A 15,913-nucleotide genomic window follows, 5' to 3' on the forward strand; every position below is an offset into this window, starting at 1 on the left:
GAAGACGGCAACGAGGATGGAGGAGAGTGAGGAGACAGTGAGAGTGGAGAGCACAGAGGAAAAAACAGCGGAGACGAAGGAGGTGGAGGACAAGATGGAGAAGGAACTGGAAGGGCGATTGGGTGGGGGGGGGCAATATAGTGGGGAAGAAAAGGATGGAGGAGTTGAGAGAGATGGTGAGGAGTTTGATAGAGAAGGAAAGGGGATTAGCAAAGGAAAAGGAAGGCACGGTGTGTGACGCAACTTTCCAAAACCCGTGGGGAAATATCCCCCCTTGCAAGAGGCCAAAAAAGGCGGTAAGGAGGAAGGGTGGAAAGAAGGGGGGGGGGGCAGAACGGGGGGACGGGGAGGTAGCGGGGCCCTCGTGGGCTCCGTCTCCATCCTCTTTTAAACCCCTCGCTGAGCTTGACCTCCCGGGTATGGCTCAAACCTGGATGATGGAGGGAGAGTCTGACTATTTATTTGTGGATGCGATGTCCCCGGAGCGGAGTCCGGAAGAGGGGGGGGTGATGGACCTGAGGGTGGGGAATGTGCCGGGTGCTGTTGCTGTGTTCAGGGGAGGGGGGATGGTGGGAGATGGGAGTGATGTAAGGTCACAGTCAGACAAGATAGCGAAGGGGGGCACTGGGTGAGAAATTGCTGTAATATGGTGGTGTATATTGGTAGTTTGTAGGTCATTGGTTATTGGTTTTGGGAGTTGGCTAAAATCAATTAGTATTGGAATGATTAGTGGTAGTGTGGTGGGATTGTATATTTAAGTTGACTGAAGTTTGGAAGATTATTGTTTGGTTGTTGGAAAGTAATTTAAGTTGACTGAAGTTTGGAAGATTATTGTTTGGTTTTTGGAAAGTAATAAAAATATTTTGTAAAAAAAAAAAAATCTGTTCTTATCAGTTTAATATCTGATACGTCCCCCATCGGGGGACTACATATTAAATGGATTTTTCGAACAGGGAGTCGGAAATGGGGCTTGCTCCGTCCGCTCCACGCATCGACCCGGTATTGCAGTACCTCCGGGAACGGTGCAACACTTTTCTTCCGTTGTCAAGGAAAAATGCAAATTCACAAAGCTCTGTAAACAGCTGGCTAGCTAGCTAGCTGGCTAGCTAGCAGAAGAAGAGAAGGAAAGAAACATTCAAACTGAAAGAAAGGCGAAGCGCTCTTCAATGGGGTCCCCCGTTTCCCGCCATTTTACTTAAAAAAAAAATAAAAAAAATAAAAAAAAAAGAATTGGGGCCAGGATTGTGTGTGTGTGTGTCTCTCTCTCTCTCTCTCTCTCTCTCTCTCTCTCTCTCTCTCTCTCTCTCTCTCTCTCTCTCTCTCTCTCTCTCTCTCTCTCTCGCTCTCTCTCTCTCTCTGTCTCTCTGTGCCTCTGTGTCTGTGACCTTCTTTTTATCCACAGACAGCCCTCGAAAACTTGGAAGAGTGGGTTCCGGGAGCACCCGCGGGAACCCTGCCTAGAGTGCACAGAGTGTGTCTCGGGCCCCGACCTCTTGACTTCCATATGACTCTGGTTTCTCTTCATTACGCACAAGCCTTTCGCCTTTTACTAAAGACTTCCGTGGAGAGGAACACTTACGAGTTCAACGTATTTTTGGAGCGGCTTTGCTTCTTGCAGAGCCCGGTATCTTGTTTCAAGGGAAATTGACAGAGATGGGCCAGGATAGTGACTTAAAGACGCATTAGCGACTTTTTCCAAAAAACACCTGCCTGTTTGTTGCCAGGGAAACGGTGGTTGGTTGGTTGGTTGGTTGGTTGAGTGGGGGTTGGAGGGAGAGAGGAGCTGGCTTTTGCCAACCCACCCGCTGAGGTCTGTCGAGACCCCCGGGGGTCCGGCGGTTTCAGGGTTCCATTTGTGGGTTATCGCTTCTCGGCCTTTTGGCTCAGATCAAGCTTGGTACTGAGGTGCCCCAAAGCCCGCTGAGTCAAAAGGTCGAAGGTAGGATAGATAGGAGAGGGAGAAGTTTTGGGTTGTTTCCCTTAAGGGAGTCGGTTGATCCTTTTTTTTCCGATTTTCTTCTTTGTATTTTGGCTTCTTTTTGGAAGAGAGCCTTTTTTTCGTGTTTGAAAAATGGAGCAGCAAAGACCCAGCAAGTCGGTACCAGGGATCGGTTTAGTGAACACGGTGAGGTTTGCCTGGACAGACAAGGAGTTGGTGGAATGGGGGAGGGAGACATTTGGAAGAAATATTCTGATGGGGTGCCTTGGACTAAAAGTGAAGGATGTCATGTGTCTGCAAGGGAACCCTAACGAGAAAGCTTTTGACGTGACTTTTCATTCAGAAGAAGGACATGATGGAGTGATGAAGAGGGCAAAGGAAGGAAAAAAAGAAGGACCCCTGTGCCATTATGCGGTGACCAGCCTGGCAAGGAACAACTTCAGGGTGGTCACCGTAAACATGTATAATCCGCATGTGAAGGATGAAGAAGTGAGGGCCTTTCTGGGGAGGTACATGGACAATGTCTCCTCAGCGAGGTACCTCAGGGACTCCCTGGGTTTCTGGAACGGGAGGAGAGGGTTCCAGGCGTTACTCAGGGAGTCCCCGAAGAGTGTGGATGGCTACCTCCATCCTCCGGCGATGTTCTCCCTGGGGGCTGACAGGGGAACACTATACTATGCACGTCAGCCCCCGTTCTGCAGGCGTTGTATGGCCTACGGCCATATCCTGGCCTCGTGCAGCACCAAGAAGTGTCGATTCTGTGGGTCGGAGGAGCACGAGGCCAGGGAATGTGACGAGCCCAAGGCTTGCCACGGGTGTGGCTCGAAAGCACACCTGTGGCGGGATTGCCCGGCTCGTCACAGGTCATACGCGTCTGCAGCTGGGGGGGGAGCGGGGGATGGGGGGAGGAAAGAAAGGACGCGTGCGGATTGTACGGATGGCACAGGGGAAAAGAAGCAGGAAGAGGATGGAAAGAAGGAAGAGATGAGAAGAAAGAGGCGGGAAGAAGGAAAGAAGGGAAAAGAAGAGGAGAAGGAAAAGAAGGCGGAAGAACGTAAAGGAGCGGAGAAGAGGGAGAAGGGGACAGTGGTACGAGATGGAGTGGAAGAGGGAACGGTGACAGTGAAGAGGACGGAGGGGGGTGTGGAGGTGGGAGGGGAGGGGGTGGGAGGGGGAGATGGAGGGAGGGAGTGGGGGGACAGCCTGCCAGGCTTCCTAGAGGAAGAAATGAGGGATTTGGTGGAGGAGTTAGCGGGGAATGGACGTTGTGTCTCCCCGCTACCTTCTTCACCAAAGAAGAAAGGGATGAAGAGGGGGAGCTTGGCAGGAAGTGAGAGGGAGGGGGGTGGGGAGGGGGAGGGGGGGGCTAAGAGAGTGGCGGGGGGGGGAGAGGGGGGTACATTGGCCTCCCTGTTTGCCTCATCCCCTTACATTTTGGTGGATGACTCCAGTGAGGGGTCTGTGGGCTGTTTGATAGAGGGATCCCAGCTCCTGTTTGAGGAGATGGGGTCCCCTACACTCAGCCCTGAGGCATACAGGGAGGGGGGGGAGGAGGATGGTGGTGGGGAACCCAGGATGCAGGGCACTCGGCCTAACACACTGCCTGCATCCTGGGTCGGAGAGATGGAGGAGGACGGGGGGGCGTCAGGAGTGGAGAGGGCGTCCCCGCCGGTGGAGATGGACCAGGGGAGCATCGGGTGAGTCTCCTGTTTTTTGTTTGGTTTGGGGTTATTTGTTGAGGGTTTTGTTTGTTTGTAAATATATATTTTGTTTATAAATGAATATTGCTGTTAAATTGTTTAGTTTAAATGTAAGGGGGTTGAGGGATGTAGTTAAAAGGAGGGCGGTGTTTAATTTTTTAGAGGGTGTGGGGTTTGATTTTTGTTTTTTACAGGAGGTTCACCTGAGGGATGGTGGGGATGTGTGTAGATTTAGGAGGGAGTGGGATAAGGGGAAATCTTTTTGGGGCATAGGAGGGGTGCACTCAACAGGAGTAGGAATTTTGTGTGGGAATAAAGAAGTTAAGGTAGAGAGCACTTTTGTTATAATGCAGGGTAGAGTATTGGGGATAGATGTAGTGTATAGAGAAGCTAGGTATAGGTTAATTGGGGTATATGGGCCACAGGTGGCGGCAGACAGAAGGGAGATGGTGGACTGTCTGGCGCCCCTGTGTGTCACAAATAGGCACTTGGTGATAGGAGGGGACTTTAATATAGATTTAGGGGTAGGTGGTGATAGTAGTGCAGGCGCAATCACCGGGCTAATGGCTTGCCATGGTCTGGTTGATGGTGGCCTGCATACTACTCCGGCAATGGTCGGTCCTACATGGCGCAACTCCAGGGGGGTTGCGCGGAGGCTCGACTACATTTTTATATCCAGGTCTTTGGGTCAGTTGTCTGGGCGCCTGGTGCCTGTGTTCTTCACGGATCACGACGGGGTGTTCCTGCAGGTGGGGTCGCCAGTCTGCCTCTTCGGTAGGGGGTACTGGAAGCTAGATCGGGATATACTGGAGGAGCAGGCTTTCGTTGACGCATTTTTTTGTTTCTTTCGGAGGCTTGACGGCCTCCGGTCCATGTGCGAGGGGGTGTTAGAGTGGTGGGATTTAGTGAAGGTGAGGATTAGAGCTTTTATAATAGGATATTGTAAAAGGAAAAAAAGGGAGGAAAGGAGGGAGGTGGATCGTATCCAAAGGTTAATTGAACTTGAGTACGAGGCGGGCAATCTCGGCGGGTCGATTGACTGGGAGAGATTCACAGCCCTGAAGGCGCAGCTCAGGGAGCTGCAGGAGCAGAAGGCTCGAGCTTTCCTGGAGCGTGCGCATAGTGGCTTTCTAGAACATAATGAGACTTGTTCCGCTATGTTCTTTAAGTCGGTTAGGGCCAGGCAGAGTAGGAGGGTAATGCATGGCGTTAGGGAAGAAAATGGTAGTATAGTAAGTAAACCAGAGGAAATGGTCAGGGTGACAACTGATCATTTCCGAGGTTTATTTAAGGAAAGGGAAATAGATGTAGAGCAGGGAAACGTGTTTTTAGAACACTTGTCCCGGCGGTTGCCGGAGGACATTAGAGACGTGATGGAGGCCCAGATCTCACTAGAAGAGGTTGAGAGCGCTCTTAGGAGGATGGGTAAAGGGAAGGTGCCTGGGATGGATGGGCTGCCGGCTGAGTTTTACCTCAAGTTTTGGGGTATACTTGGACCAGTGGTCCTCGAAGTCTTGAAGGCCATCCTTGAGACGGGGGTCCCGGGGGGATCAATGGCTGTTGGTGTGCTGTCACTTCTTTATAAGAAGGGGGAAGCAACTGACCTTGGCAACTGGCGGCCGTTGACCATGCTGTGCGTAGATTACAAGATTCTTGCAAAGGTTTTAGCAGACCGGTTGCGCACAGCCCTTCCCTACGTCGTCCATGAGGATCAGACGTGCGGGGTAGAGGGCCGCTCTATAAGATGGAACCTACAGTTGATTAGGGACTCCATCGCCTGGGTTGAAGATAGAGGGCTGCCTTTAATGGTAGCAGCGCTAGATCAGGCGAAAGCCTTTGATCGCGTGAATAGATCCTTTCTATTCAGGGTATTAGGTAGATTAGGATTTGGGGAGAAGTTTATAGGATGGATCCGTACATTATATGTCGGAGCGGGGTGCCGAGTTAGTGTAAATAGTCACTTAGGTGACGTTTTTGACCTCTCGTCTGGGGTCAGGCAGGGATGCCCACTCTCGGCCCTCCTCTTCGTACTGTACATGGAGCCTCTGGGGGCTGCCATTAGGGCAGACACAGGGGTGGAGGGCTTGTTGATCCCTGGGAGCGGTGGGCTGCGTGTTAAGATGACGCAGTACGCCGACGACACTTCCTTGCTGTTGTGCAAGGACTCGTGCCTGACAAGGTCTCTTGCCATCATTGGGGATTTCACCCAAGCGTCGGGGGCGGTTCTGAATCATGCAAAGTCTTCCGTTAAGTTTTTCGGAAGATGGCGCGGTAGGACGGATGTGCCCGGGGGGTTATCTCTCTGTGAGGGGGCCCTGAGGATTCTCGGGGTCCATTTTGAGACCTCTGGCTCAGCGACGCTGAACTGGAACATGGGTATTGCAGTGGTACAGAAGAAGTTGACAATGTGGAAGGCCAGGTCTTTGTCCTTTATAGGTAAGGTCCTGGTCCTAAAGGTGGATGTATTGCCATCTCTTTTGTACTTGGCGTACATCTACCCATTGCCAGCTTGTCTGAGGAGGCCTCTAGTGAGGCTTGTGTTTCAGTTCATGTGGGGTGGCAGGTACGAGTGGGTCGCCAGGGCGCGCATGCTCTGTCCCATCGGGGAGGGAGGTAGGGGGGTACCACATCTCCCCCTCAAGCTGGACGCAATTTTTGTTTCTTTCTTGTTGACGGAGCTTGCTCAGCCAGTTATACACCCGTCCGGTTACCTCCTGCGGGTGTTCTTCTCGTATCAGGCGAGAAGCGTAATGGTGTGGTCTAACGCGGGTCCTCGGGCGGAACAGCTGCCGTGGCACTTTGGCCATGCGGCCAAGTGGCTGCGTGCGCACCCCGAGGTTGAAGTTGCCCGAGTAGGTTTAGATCACAGGCACCTGTACGAGGAGGTCAGGCAGGCAGGGAGTCCTGCGCCTGTAGCGGGCATCTCGTCAGTGGTCTGGGAGGGAGTGCAGGCGCGGGGCCTGGACAACAGGCTCAAGGACCTGAATTGGTTGAGCCTCCATAAGTGCTTGCCGGTACGTTCCATCATGTACCGGCATAGTTTGTCGCGATCCTCCACCTGTCCAAGATCTGCTTGTGGCAGGGAGGAGACTGTGCGCCATGCCTTCTGGGACTGTGCCTTTGCCGGACTAGTCTGGGCTAGGGCACGGGTGTTGCTAGGTATGGTTAGGAGCGATTTTTTGCTGACTTGGGCTAGGTTAGAGCGAGGCGTAGGGAGAGCGAGGGGAACGGAAAGGGACAGGTTTCTGCTCTGGCTTCTCATGAGTCTCTTTAAAAGGGGGCTGTGGGAAGCCAGGCAGAATTTAGTTAAGACAGGGAGAGATTGGGGGGTGGAAGGGATAGTGAGGAGGGTGGAAGGTGATGTGAGGGGGAGGATGAAGAGGGAGGAGATAAAGTGGGGGCAGCATGCGGCACGGGAGAGGTGGAAGGGGGGATTAGGGCTGGGAGTGTTAGAGTGAGGTTTGTAAGGGGATAGATTAGGGAAGGGAAGATAGGGAAGGGTTAGGTATTGGTTAGGTATGACGGGGAGGGACGATGCTCCCCTGAGGTTTGTTTTTGTTTGGGTGTTTGGTGATTTGGTTTTGTAAATAGTGAATTAAGAATGAGTGAGAATTATGGTTTGTAAAGTATGAATGGTATTGAGTGTAAATAAATTATTTTTTGTAAAAAAAAAAAAAAAAATCTGTTCTTATCAGTTTAATATCTGATACGTCCCCCATCGGGGGACTACATATTAAATGGATTTTTCGAACAGGGAGTCGGAAATGGGGCTTGCTCCGTCCGCTCCACGCATCGACCCGGTATTGCAGTACCTCCGGGAACGGTGCAACACTTTTCTTCCGTTGTCAAGGAAAAATGCAAATTCACAAAGCTCTGTAAACAGCTGGCTAGCTAGCTAGCTGGCTAGCTAGCAGAAGAAGAGAAGGAAAGAAACATTCAAACTGAAAGAAAGGCGAAGCGCTCTTCAATGGGGTCCCCCGTTTCCCGCCATTTTACTTAAAAAAAAAAAATAAAATAAAAAAAAAAAAGAATTGGGGCCAGGATTGTGTGTGTGTGTGTGTCTCTCTCTCTCTCTCTCTCTCTCTCTCTCTCTCTCTCTCTCTCTCTCTCTCTCTCTCTCTCTCTCTCTCTCTCTCGCTCTCTCTCTCTCTCTGTCTCTCTGTGCCTCTGTGTCTGTGACCTTCTTTTTATCCACAGACAGCCCTCGAAAACTTGGAAGAGTGGGTTCCGGGAGCACCCGCGGGAACCCTGCCTAGAGTGCACAGAGTGTGTCTCGGGCCCCGACCTCTTGACTTCCATATGACTCTGGTTTCTCTTCATTACGCACAAGCCTTTCGCCTTTTACTAAAGACTTCCGTGGAGAGGAACACTTACGAGTTCAACGTATTTTTGGAGCGGCTTTGCTTCTTGCAGAGCCCGGTATCTTGTTTCAAGGGAAATTGACAGAGATGGGCCAGGATAGTGACTTAAAGACGCATTAGCGACTTTTTCCAAAAAACACCTGCCTGTTTGTTGCCAGGGAAACGGTGGTTGGTTGGTTGGTTGGTTGGTTGAGTGGGGGTTGGAGGGAGAGAGGAGCTGGCTTTTGCCAACCCACCCGCTGAGGTCTGTCGAGACCCCCGGGGGTCCGGCGGTTTCAGGGTTCCATTTGTGGGTTATCGCTTCTCGGCCTTTTGGCTCAGATCAAGCTTGGTACCGAGGTGCCCCAAAGCCCGCTGAGTCAGAAGGTCGAAGGAAGGCAGGAGGGAGGAATTTTTGTTACGCTTTTTGGAAACGGTTTATATTTCCCGTTTTCTTTTTTCATTGGCTTCTTTTGAAGAGAGCTTTTTTGAAGAAATGGAGGAGAATACCCAGAAAAGGTCAGTTCCGGGCGTCGGATTGGCAAATACGTTGCGATTTGCGTGGAGGGAAAAGGAGGTTGAGCCGTTTGGGAGAGAGACATTTGGGAGATCCATCCTTATGGGAATCCTGAAATTGACGGTGAAGGATGTCCTATGCCTACAGAATAACCCTATGGAGAGGGCTTTTGATGTGACTGTATACACAGAAGAGAAACACGATGAAGTACTGAAGAAAGTAAAAGCAGTGGAAGGAGAAAGGCCTATGTGCCTTTATGATGTTACTAGCCTGGCAAGGACAAATTTCAGGGTAGTAACAGTAACGATGTACAATCCGCATGTAAAGGACGAAGACGTGAGGGGCTTTCTGGGGCGGTATATGGACAAAGTCTCCTCAGCAAGGCTCCTGAAGGACTCCCTGGGGTTCTGGAATGGGAGAAGATGTTTCCAGGCACTCCTAAGGGAGGACCCAAAGGGACAGGGTGGATACCTCCATCCTCCTGCGATGTTCTCCCTGGGGGCTGACAGGGGGACGTTGTATTATGCACGTCAGCCCCCGTTCTGCAGGCGCTGTATGGCCTATGGTCATATCCTCGCCTCGTGCAGCATAAGAAAGTGCAGAATTTGTGGATCTGCTGAGCACGAGGCGAGGGAGTGTGACGAACCCAAGGCGTGCCACGGGTGTGGCTCGTCAGCACACCTGTGGCGGGAGTGCCCGGTTCGTCACAGGTCATACGCGTCTGCAGCTGGGGGGAGAACAGGAGCAGGGGATGGGGGAGGAAGAGGAGGGACGTCTCTGGACCAGGGCATGGGTCAAGAGGGGAAGAAAGCACAGAGAGAGGAGGTGCAAGGAGCGGTAGAAGAAAGAAGAGGGGAAGCCACTGGAGAAGTGAAAGGAAAGAAGAAGAAAGAAAGAAAGGGAGTGGGGGAGCGAGAGAGAGAAACAGTGGAGGGGGTGCCGGTGACAGGGGCTGTGGAGGGGGGGGGGGAGGGGGGGGATGGGGGGGAGAGGGGGGAGTGGGGGTCGAGCTTCCTAGTGGAGGAGATGAGGGAAATGGTGGAGGGGCTAGGGGGGAAAGGGGGTGGTGTCTCCCCGCTGCCTCTTACACCAAGGAAAAAGAAAGGGAAAAGGGCGGGAGAACCGACAGGCAGTGAGAGGGAGGGGGGTGTGGAAGGGGAGGGGGGGGGTAAGCGAGTGATGGGGGAGAGGAAGGGGTCATTGTCCTCGCTGTTTGCCACAGGCCCTCAGCACTTGGGGGAGAGTGAATCCCTGGAAGTGGATCGGGGCTGTTTGGCTGGGGCTTCCCAACTCCTCTTTGGGGGGGTGGGACCCCCTAGCCCTGGCCCGGAAACTTTCAGGGAGGGAGTTGGCGGAGAACCCGGGGTACAGGGTACTCCAAATCCTAACACCTTACCCGCATCCTGGGGTGGAATGATGGAGGAGGACGGAGGGACGTCAGGGGAGGAGGGGATGCTCCTGCCAGAGGTGATGGACCAGGGGAGCATCGGGTGAGCCTCCTGTTTCTTTGTTTTCTTTGTGATTGTAGTTATAGTTTTTTGATTATTGGATTTAAGGGTGTTTATTTTATAATATAATCCTATGTTTATTTTGTTTAGTTTAAATGTTAGGGGTCTAAGGGATTTTGTTAAGAGGAGGGCGGTGTTTAGTTTTTTAGAGGGGGTGGGCTTTAATGTTTGTTTTTTACAGGAGGTTCACCTGAGGGATGGAGGGGATGTTGAAAGGTTTAGGAGGGAGTGGGTAAAGGGAGATTCGTTGTGGGGCATAGGAGGGGTGCACTCAACGGGGGTAGGGATATTGTTTGGGAATAGGGAGATAATTGTAGAGAGCACTTTTGTGGTAATGCAGGGCAGAGTTTTGGGGGTAGATGTCACGTATAGGGATATTAGATATAGGTTATTTGGGGTGTATGGGCCACAGGTGGCGGCAGACAGGAGGGAGATGGTGGACTGTCTGGCGCCCCTGTGTGTCACAAATAGGCACTTAGTGATAGGAGGTGATTTTAATATAGATTTGGGGATAGGGGGAGACAGTAGTGCAGGCGCCATCACCGGGCTAATGGCTTGCCATGGCCTGGTTGATGGTGGCCTGCACACAACTCCGGCAATGGTCGGTCCCACATGGCGCAACTCCAGGGGGGTTGCGCGGAGGCTCGACTATATTTTTGTATCTAGGTCTTTGGGTCGGTTGTCTGGGCGGCTGTTGCCTGTCTTCTTTTCGGACCATGACGGGGTGCTCCTGCAGGTGGGGTCGCCAGTCTGCCTCTTCGGTAGGGGGTACTGGAAACTAGATTGGGATTTACTGGATGAGCAGGTCTTTGTCAATGCCGTCACAGGGGTGTTTCGGGGGCTTGAAGGTCTCCGGCCCATGTGTGAGGGGGTGTTAGAGTGGTGGGATTTAGTAAAGGTAAGGATTAGGGCCTTTATTATAGGATATGGTAAGAGGAAAAAAGGGAGGAAAGGAGGGAGGTGGATCATATCCAAAGGTTGCTCGAACTCGAGTACGAGGCAGGCAACCTCGGCGGGTCGATTGACTGGGCGAGATCCACAGCCCTGAAGGCGCAGCTCAGGGAGCTGCAGGAGCAGAAGGCTCGAGTTTTCCTGGAGCGTGCACATAGTGGCTTTTTAGAACATAATGAGACTTGTTCCGCTATGTTCTTTAAGTCGGTTAGGGCCAGGCAGAGTAGGAAGGTAATGCATGGAGTTAGAGAAGAAGATGGTAGTGTAGTAAGTAAACCAGAGGAGATGGTCAGGGTGACAACTGAGCATTTCCGAGGTTTATTTAAGGAAAGGGAAATAGATGTAGAGCAGGGAAATGTGTTTTTAGAACACTTGTCCCGGCGGTTGCCGGAGGACATTAGAGATGTGATGGAGGCCCAGATCTCCCTCGAGGAGGTTGAGAGCGCCCTCAGGAGGATGGGTAAAGGGAAGGTGCCTGGGATGGATGGTCTACCAGCCGAGTTTTACCTCAAGTTTTGGGGTGTACTTGGACCGGTGGTACTCGAAGTCTTGAAGGCCATCCTTGAGACAGGGGTCCCAGGGGGATCAATGGCTGTTGGTGTGCTGTCACTTCTGTACAAGAAGGGGGACGCAACAGACCTTGGCAACTGGCGGCCATTGACCATGCTGTGTGTAGACTACAAGTTGCTTGCAAAGGTCTTAGCGGATCGGTTGCGCACAGCCCTTCCCTACGTCGTCCACGAGGATCAGACGTGCGGGGTAGAGGGACGCTCTATTAGATGGAACCTTCAGTTGATCAGGGACTCCATCGCCTGGGTTGAAGATAGAGGTCTGCCTTTAATGGTAGCAGCGCTAGATCAGGCGAAAGCCTTTGATCGCGTGAATAGATCCTTTCTATTCAGGGTATTAGGTAGATTAGGGTTTGGGGAGAAGTATATAGGATGGATCCGTACATTATATGTCGGAGCGGGGTGTCGAGTAAGCGTAAACGGTCACTTGGGTGACGTTTTTGACCTCTCGTCTGGGGTCAGGCAGGGGTGCCCGCTCTCGGCACTCCTCTTCGTTCTGTACATGGAGCCTCTGGGGGCTGCCATTAGGGCAGACACAGGGGTGGAGGGCTTGTTGATCCCTGGAAGCGGTGGGCTGCGTGTTAAGATGACGCAGTACGCCGACGACACTTCCTTGCTGCTATGCAAGGACTCGTGCCTGACAAGGTCCCTTGCCATCATTGGGGATTTCACCCGAGCGTCGGGGGCGGTTCTGAACAATGCAAAGTCTTCAGTTAAGTTTTTCGGAAGATGGCGCGGTAGAACGGATGTGCCCGGGGGGTTATCTCTCTGTGAGGGGGCCCTGAGGATTCTCGGGGTCCATTTTGAGACCTCCGGCTCAGCGACGCTGAACTGGAACATGAGGATCGCAGTGGTGCAGAGGAAGCTAGCGATGTGGAAGGCTAGGTCTTTGTCTTTTATAGGTAAGGTCCTGGTCCTAAAGGTGGATGTATTGCCATCTCTTTTGTATTTGGCATACATCTACCCATTGCCGGCTTGTCTGAGGAGGCCTCTAGTGAGGCTCGTGTTTCAGTTCATGTGGGGTGGCAGGTACGAGTGGGTCGCCAGGGCACGCATGCTCTGTCCCATCGGGGAGGGAGGTAGGGGGGTACCCAACATCCCCCTCAAGCTGGACACAATTTTTGTGTCCTTTGTGTTGACAGAACTGGCTCATCCGGTGATACACCCGTCCGGTTACCTCCTGCGGGTGTTCTTCTCCTACCAAGCGAGAAGCGTAATGGTGTGGTCTAACACGGGTCCTCGGGCGGAACAGCTGCCGTGGCACTTTGGCCATGCGGCCAAGTGGTTGCGTGCACACCCCGAGGTTGAAGTTGCCCGAGTAGGTTTAGACCACAGGCACCTGTACGAGGAGGTCAGGCAGGCAGGGAGTCCTGCGCCTGTAGCGGGCATCTCGGAAGTGGTCTGGGAGGGAGTGCAGGCGCGGGGCCTGGACAACAGGCTCAAGGACCTGAATTGGTTGAGCCTCCACAAGTGTCTGCCGGTACGGTCCACCATGTACCGGCATAGCTTGGCGCGATCCCCCACCTGCCCAAGGGCTGCTTGTGGCGGGGAGGAGACTGTGCGCCATGCTTTTTGGGACTGTGCCTTTGCCGGAGTGGTATGGGCGAGGGCACGGGTGTTGATAGTTTTGGTAAGAGGGGATTTTGTGGTTACATGGGCTAGGTTAGAGAGAGGTGTAGGGAGAGCGAGGGGTACAGATAGGGATAGATTTCTGCTCTGGCTTCTCATAAGCCTCTTTAAACGGGGGCTGTGGGAAGCCAGGCAGAATTTGGTAAAGACAGGGAGAGATTGGGGGGTGGAAGGGATATTTAGGAGGGTGGAAGGAGATTTAAGAGGTAGGATGAAGAGGGAGGAGAGGAAGTGGGGGAAACATGCGGCACGGGAGAGATGGAAAGGGGGTTTAGGGCTGGGGGTTTTAGATTGAGATTTATAAGGGGATAGATTAGGAGCGGAGAGATAGGGAAAGGTAGAGGTTAGGAATGACGGGGAGGGATGATGCTCCCCTGAGGTTTGTTTTTGTTTGGTGTTTTTGTAAATATGATTTTGTAAAGTATGAATGGCATAGATGGTAATAAATTATTTTTCAAAAAAAAAAAAAAAAAAAAAAAAAAAAAAATCTGTTCTTATCAGTTTAATATCTGATACGTCCCCCATCGGGGGACTACATATTAAATGGATTTTTCGAACAGGGAGTCGGAAATGGGGCTTGCTCCGTCCGCTCCACGCATCGACCCGGTATTGCAGTACCTCCGGGAACGGTGCAACACTTTTCTTCCGTTGTCAAGGAAAAATGCAAATTCACAAAGCTCTGTAAACAGCTGGCTAGCTAGCTAGCTGGCTAGCTAGCAGAAGAAGAGAAGGAAAGAAACATTCAAACTGAAAGAAAGGCGAAGCGCTCTTCAATGGGGTCCCCCGTTTCCCGCCATTTTACTTAAAAAAAAAAAAAAAAAAAAAAAAAAAAAGAATTGGGGCCAGGATTGTGTGTGTGTGTGTCTCTCTCTCTCTCTCTCTCTCTCTCTCTCTCTCTCTCTCTCTCTCTCTCTCTCTCTCTCTCTCTCTCTCTCTCTCTCTCTCTCTCTCTCTCTCTCTCTCTCTCTCTCTCTCTCTCTCTCTCTCTCTCTCTCTCTCTCTCTGTCTCTCTGTGCCTCTGTGTCTGTGACTGTGACCTTCTTTTTATCCACAGACAGCCCTCGAAAACTTGGAAGAGTGGGTTCCGGGAGCACCCGCGGGAACCCTGCCTAGAGTGCACAGAGTGTGTCTCGGGCCCCGACCTCTTGACTTCCATATGACTCTGGTTTCTCTTCATTACGCACAAGCCTTTCGCCTTTTACTAAAGACTTCCGTGGAGAGGAACACTTACGAGTTCAACGTATTTTTGGAGCGGCTTTGCTTCTTGCAGAGCCCGGTATCTTGTTTCAAGGGAAATTGACAGAGATGGGCCAGGATAGTGACTTAAAGACGCATTAGCGACTTTTTCCAAAAAACACCTGCCTGTTTGTTGCCAGGGAAACGGTGGTTGGTTGGTTGGTTGGTTGGTTGAGTGGGGGTTGGAGGGAGAGAGGAGCTGGCTTTTGCCAACCCACCCGCTGAGGTCTGTCGAGACCCCCGGGGGTCCGGCGGTTTCAGGGTTCCATTTGTGGGTTATCGCTTCTCGGCCTTTTGGCTCAGATCAAGCTTGGTACCGAGGTGCCCCAAAGCCCGCTGAGTCAGAAGGTCGAAGGAAGGCAGGAGGGAGGAATTTTTGTTACGCTTTTTGGAAACGGTTTATATTTCCCGTTTTCTTTTTTCATTGGCTTCTTTTGAAGAGAGCTTTTTTGAAGAAATGGAGGAGAATACCCAGAAAAGGTCAGTTCCGGGCGTCGGATTGGCAAATACGTTGCGATTTGCGTGGAGGGAAAAGGAGGTTGAGCCGTTTGGGAGAGAGACATTTGGGAGATCCATCCTTATGGGAATCCTGAAATTGACGGTGAAGGATGTCCTATGCCTACAGAATAACCCTATGGAGAGGGCTTTTGATGTGACTGTATACACAGAAGAGAAACACGATGAAGTACTGAAGAAAGTAAAAGCAGTGGAAGGAGAAAGGCCTATGTGCCTTTATGATGTTACTAGCCTGGCAAGGACAAATTTCAGGGTAGTAACAGTAACGATGTACAATCCGCATGTAAAGGACGAAGACGTGAGGGGCTTTCTGGGGCGGTATATGGACAAAGTCTCCTCAGCAAGGCTCCTGAAGGACTCCCTGGGGTTCTGGAATGGGAGAAGATGTTTCCAGGCACTCCTAAGGGAGGACCCAAAGGGACAGGGTGGATACCTCCATCCTCCTGCGATGTTCTCCCTGGGGGCTGACAGGGGGACGTTGTATTATGCACGTCAGCCCCCGTTCTGCAGGCGCTGTATGGCCTATGGTCATATCCTCGCCTCGTGCAGCATAAGAAAGTGCAGAATTTGTGGATCTGCTGAGCACGAGGCGAGGGAGTGTGACGAACCCAAGGCGTGCCACGGGTGTGGCTCGTCAGCACACCTGTGGCGGGAGTGCCCGGTTCGTCACAGGTCATACGCGTCTGCAGCTGGGGGGAGAACAGGAGCAGGGGATGGGGGAGGAAGAGGAGGGACGTCTCTGGACCAGGGCATGGGTCAAGAGGGGAAGAAAGCACAGAGAGAGGAGGTGCAAGGAGCGGTAGAAGAAAGAAGAGGGGAAGCCACTGGAGAAGTGAAAGGAAAGAAGAAGAAAGAAAGAAAGGGAGTGGGGGAGCGAGAGAGAGAAACAGTGGAGGGGGTGCCGGTGACAGGGGCTGTGGAGGGGGGGGGGAGGGGGGGGATGGGGGGGAGAGGGGGGAGTGGGGGTCGAGCTTCCTAGTGGAGGAGATGAGGGAAATGGTGGAGGGG

The 15,913-nt window shown here is 52.2% G+C and overlaps 5 non-coding genes and 1 pseudogene across 5 annotated transcripts; all 6 read left to right on the forward strand.

The window, feature by feature from the left end:
• Positions 1 to 858: 858 nt before the first annotated feature.
• On the forward strand, positions 859 to 1,033 carry LOC139398374 (U2 spliceosomal RNA; annotated as a pseudogene).
• Positions 1,034 to 1,505: 472 nt separating this feature from the next.
• LOC139398388 (U5 spliceosomal RNA) lies at positions 1,506 to 1,622 on the forward strand. Its single transcript, XR_011631460.1, has one exon. It is a non-coding gene; the product is annotated as a U5 spliceosomal RNA (small nuclear RNA).
• Positions 1,623 to 7,291: 5,669 nt separating this feature from the next.
• LOC139398366 (U2 spliceosomal RNA) lies at positions 7,292 to 7,473 on the forward strand. Its single transcript, XR_011631443.1, has one exon. It is a non-coding gene; the product is annotated as a U2 spliceosomal RNA (small nuclear RNA).
• Positions 7,474 to 7,939: 466 nt separating this feature from the next.
• On the forward strand, positions 7,940 to 8,056 carry LOC139398389 (U5 spliceosomal RNA). The gene has a single exon (XR_011631461.1). It is a non-coding gene; the product is annotated as a U5 spliceosomal RNA (small nuclear RNA).
• Positions 8,057 to 13,599: 5,543 nt separating this feature from the next.
• LOC139398372 (U2 spliceosomal RNA) lies at positions 13,600 to 13,793 on the forward strand. The gene has a single exon (XR_011631446.1). It is a non-coding gene; the product is annotated as a U2 spliceosomal RNA (small nuclear RNA).
• A 517-nt stretch (positions 13,794 to 14,310) lies between these two features.
• On the forward strand, positions 14,311 to 14,427 carry LOC139398390 (U5 spliceosomal RNA). Its single transcript, XR_011631462.1, has one exon. It is a non-coding gene; the product is annotated as a U5 spliceosomal RNA (small nuclear RNA).
• Positions 14,428 to 15,913: the final 1,486 nt, after the last annotated feature.

The sequence above is a fragment of the Oncorhynchus clarkii genome, unplaced genomic scaffold (assembly GCF_045791955.1).
Source record: "Oncorhynchus clarkii lewisi isolate Uvic-CL-2024 unplaced genomic scaffold, UVic_Ocla_1.0 unplaced_contig_2024_pilon_pilon, whole genome shotgun sequence".
Lineage (NCBI taxonomy): Eukaryota > Metazoa > Chordata > Actinopteri > Salmoniformes > Salmonidae > Oncorhynchus > Oncorhynchus clarkii.